Below are 6000 nucleotides of genomic sequence, written 5' to 3' on the forward strand. Positions count from 1 at the left end.
TTGTTAACACACTACACCACCCTGCATGTTAACAGACTACACCACCCTGCATGTTGTTAACACACTACACCACCCTGCATGATGTTAACACACTACACCACCCTGCATGTTGTTAACACACTACACCACCCTGCATGTTGTCAACAGACTACACCACCCTGCATGTTGTTAACAAATTACACAACCCTGCATGTTGTTAACATATTACACCACCCTGCATGTTGTTAACACATTACACCACCCTGCATGTTAACACACTACACCACCCTGCATTTTGTTCACACATTACAACACCCTGCATTTTGTAACACACTACATAACCCTGCATGTTGTTAACACACTACACCACCCTGCATGTTGTTAACACATTACACCACCCTGCATGTTGTTAACACACTACATCACCCTGCATGTTGATAACACACTACACCACCCTGCATGTTGTTAACACACTACACCACCCTGCATGTTGTTAACACACTACACCACCATGCATGTTGTTAACACACTACACCACCCTGCATGTTGTTAACACACTACACCACCATGCATGTTAACACACTACATCACCCTGCATGTTGGTAACACACTACACCACCCTGCATGTTGTTCACACATTACACCACCCTGCATTTTGTAACACACTACATCACCCTGCATGTTGTTAACACATTACACCACCCTGCATGTTGTTAACACACTACACCACCCTGCATGTTGATAACACACTACACCACCCTGCATGTTGTTAACACACTACACCACCCTGCATGTTGTTAACACACTACACCACCATGCATGTTAACACACTACATCACCCTGCATGTTGGTAACACACAACACCACCCTGCATGTTGTTCACACATTACACCACCCTGCATTTTGTAACACACTACATCACCCTGCATGTTGTTAACACATTACACCACCCTGCATGTTGTTAACACACTACATCACCCTGCATGTTGATAACACACTACACCACCCTGCATGTTGTTAACACACTACACCGCCCTGCATGTTGTTAACACACTACACCACCCTGCATGTTAACAGACTACACCACCCTGCATGTTGTTAACACACTACAATACCCTGCATGATTAACACACTACACCACCCTGCATGTTGTTAAAACACTACACCACCCTGCATGTTGTTCACACAGTACACCACCATGCATGTTGTCAACACACTACACCACCCTGCATGTTGTTAACAAATTACACCACCCTGCATGTTGTTAACATATTACACCACCCTGCATGTTGTTAACACATTACACCACCCTGCATGTTAACACTCTACACCACCCTGCATGTTGTTCACACATTACATCACCCTGTTTTGTAACACACTACATCACCCTGCATATTGTTAACACACTACACCACCCTGCATGTTGTTAACACATTACACCACCCTGCATGTTGTTAACACACTACATCACCCTGCATGTTGATAACACACTACACCACCCTGCATGTTGTTAACACACTACACCACCCTGCATGTTGTTAACACACTACACCACCATGCATGTTAACACACTACATCACCCTGCATGTTGGTAACACACTACACCACCCTGCATGTTGTTCACACATTACACCACCCTGCATTTTGTAACACACTACATCACCCTGCATGTTGTTAACACATTACACCACCCTGCATATTGTTAACACACTACATAACCCTGCATGTTGATAACACACTACACCACCCTGCATATTGTAAACACACTACACCACCCTGCATGTTGTTAACACACTACACCACCCTAAAGGGTTAACAGACTACACCACCCTGCATGTTGTTAACACACTACAATACCCTGCATGATGTTAACACACTACACCACCCTGCATGTTGTTAAAACACTACACCACCCTGCATGTTGTTCACACAGTACACCACCATGCATGTTGTCAACACACTACACCACCCTGCATGTTGTTAACAAATTACACAACCCTGCATGTTGTAAACACATTACACCACCCTGCATGTTAACACTCTACACCACCCTGCATGATGTTAACACACTACACCACCATGCATGTTGTCAACACACTACACCACCCTGCATGTTGTTAACAAATTACATCACCCTGCATGTTGTTAACACACTCCACCACCCTGCATGTTGTTAACACATTACACCACCCTGCATGTTGTTAACACACTACATCACCCTGCATGTTGATAACACACTACACCACACTGCATGTTGTTAACACACTACAACACCCTGCATGTTGTTAACACACTACACCACCATGCATGTTAACAGACTACACCACCCTGCATGTTGTTAACACACTACACCACCCTGCATGATGTTAACACACTACACCACCTGCATGTTGTTAACTCACTACAACACCCTGCATGTTGTTCACACATAACACCACCCTGCATGTTGTTAACAAATCACACCACCCTGCATGTTGTTAACACATTACACCACCCTGCATGTTGTTAACACTTTACACCACCCTGCATGTTAACACACTACACCACCCTGCATGATGTTAACACACTACACCACCCTGCATGTTAACACACTACACCACCCTGCATGTTAACACACTACACCACCCTGCATGTTGTTAACACACTACACCACCCTGCATGTTGTTAACACACTACACCACCCTGCATGTTGTTAACACATTACACCACCCTGCATGTTGTTAACATGCATGTTAACACACTACACCACCCTGCATACACCACCCTTGTTAACACACTACACCACCCTGCATGTTGTTAACACACTACACCACCCTGCATGTTGTTAACACACTAAACCACCCTGCATGTTGTTAACACACTACACCACCCTGCATGTTGTTAACACACTACACCACCCTGCATGTTGTTAACACACTAAACACCCTGCATGATGTTAACACACTAAACCTGCATGTTAACACACTACACCACCCTGCATGTTAACACATTAAACCACCCTGCATGATGTTACACACTACACCACCCTGCATGTTAACACACTAAACCACCCTGCATGATGTTAACACACTACACCACCCTGCATGTTGTTAACACACTACACCACCCTGCATGTTGTTAACACACTACACCACCCTGCATGTTGTTAACACACTACACCACCCTGCATGTTAACACACTACACCACCCTGCATGTTGTTAACACACTACACCACCCTGCATGTTAACACACTACACCACCCTGCATGTTAACATTCTGTTAAACAACCCTGCATGTTGTTAACACACTACATCACCCTGCATGTTGTTAACACACTATACAACCCTGCATGTTGTTAACACACTACATCACCCTGTATGTTGTTAACACACTAAACACCCTGCATGTTGTTAACACACTACACCACCCTGCATGTTGTTAACACACTACATCACCCTGCATGTTGTTAACAAAACCACCCTGCATGTTAACACACTACATCACCCTGGTCACATTACACCACCCTGCATGTTAACACATTACATCCACCCTGCATGTTAACACACTACACATTGTTGTAACACACTACACCACCCTGCATGTTGTTAACACACTACTGTGTTTTAACACACTACACCCCTGCATGATTGTTAACACACTACACCACCCTGCATGTTGTTAACACACTACATCACCCTCTGTTGTTAACACACACCACCATGCATGTTGTCAACACACTGATGTACCACATCACCACCCTGCATGTTGTTAACACATATTGTAACACACTAACCACCCTGCATGTTGTTATCTACACCACCCTGCATGTGTTAACACACTACACCACCCTGCATGTTGTTAACACACTACACCACCCCATGTTAAACACACTCAACCCTGCATGTTGATCACACAGTACACCACCCTGCATGTTGTAACTACACCACCCTGCATGTTGTTAATATCTAAACCCTGCATGATGTTAACAGAACACCACCCTGCATGTTGTTAACACACTACACCACCCTGCATGTTTTGTACACCACCCTGCATGTTGTTGGCACACTTGCATGAATTGTTAACAACTACATCACCCTGCATGTTGTTAACACACTACACCACCCTGCATGTTGTTAACACATTACACCACCCTGCATGTTGTTAACACACTACAACCCTGCATGTTGTTACACACTACACCACCCTGCATGTTGTTAACACACTACAACACCCTGCATGTTGTTAACACACTACACCACCCTGCATGTTTATGGGACATACACCACCCTGCAGTTGTTAACAAAGACATCACCCTGCATGTTGTTAACACACTACACCACCTGCATGTTGTTAACACATTACATTTCCCTGCATGTTGTTAACACACTACACCACCCTGCATGTTGTTAACAAACTACATTGTTGTTAACACATTACACCACCCTGCATGTTGTTAACACACTACACCACCTCATGTGTAACACACTACACCACCCTGCATGATTTTAACACACTACACCACCCTGCATGTTAACACACTACACCACCCTGCATGTTGTTAACAATCACACTACACCACCCTGCATGTTGTTAACACACTTACACCACCCTGCATGTTGTTAACAATAACACACTACCATGTTGTTAACACACTTGTCATGCATTTCACACTACACCACCCTGCATGTTGTTAACACACTACACCACCCTGCATGTTGTTAACACAATCTGCATGTTAACTATATTTAACACAACGACCCTGTGTTGTTAACACACTACACCACCCTGCATGTTGTTAACACACTACACCACCCTGCATGTTGTTAACACACTAACCACCCTGCATGTTGTTAACAAGTTACACCACCCTGCATGTTGTTAACACACTACACCACCCTGCATGTTGTTAACACATTAAACCACCTTGCATGATGTTAACACTACACCACCCTGCATGTTGCATGTTAACACACTACAACCACCCTGCATGGTTAACACAACTGCCACATGCATGTTGTTAACACACTACACCACCCTGCATGTTGTTAACACACTACACCACCCTGCATGTTGTTAACACTAACACCACCCTATGTTAACATCACCCCTGCATGTTGTTAACACACACCACCCTGCATGTTAACACCACCACCCTGCATGTTAACACACTACACCACCCTGCATGTTGTTAACACACTACACCACCCTGCATGTTGTTAACACACTACACCACCCTGCATGTTGTTAACACACTACACCACCCTGCATGTTGTTAACACACTACACCACCCTGCATGTTAACACACTACACCACCCTGCATGTTGTTAACACATTACACCACCCTGCATGTTAACACACTACACACATTACACCACCCTGCATGTTAACACACTACACCACCCTGCATGTTGTTAACACACTACACCACCCTGCATGTTGTTAACACACTACACCACCCTGCATGTTGTTAACACACTACATCACCCTGCATGTTGTTAACACACTACACCACCCTGCATGTTGTTAACACACTACACCACCCTGCATGTTGTTAACACACTACACCCTGCATGTGTTAACCACTGCATGTTGTTAACACATGATACACACACACCTGCATGTTGTTAACACACTACACACACCCTGCATGTTGTTAACACACTACACCACCCTGCATGTTTAACACACTACACCACCCTGCATGTTGTTAACACACTACACAACCCTGCATGTTGTTAACACACTACACCACCCTGCATGTTAACACACTACACACTACACCCTGCATGTTGTTAACACACTACATCACCCTGCATGTTGTTAACACATTACACCACCCTGCATGTTGTTAACACACTAACACATTTGTTACACACTACCCTGCATGTTGTTAACACACTACACCACCCTGCATGTTGTTAACACACTACATCACCCTGCATGTTGTTAACACACTACACCACCCTGCATGTTAACACACTACATCACCCTGCATGTTGTTAACACATTACACCACCCTGCATGTTAACACATTACACCA

The sequence above is a fragment of the Oncorhynchus masou genome, chromosome 9, assembly GCF_036934945.1.
Source record: "Oncorhynchus masou masou isolate Uvic2021 chromosome 9, UVic_Omas_1.1, whole genome shotgun sequence".
Lineage (NCBI taxonomy): Eukaryota > Metazoa > Chordata > Actinopteri > Salmoniformes > Salmonidae > Oncorhynchus > Oncorhynchus masou.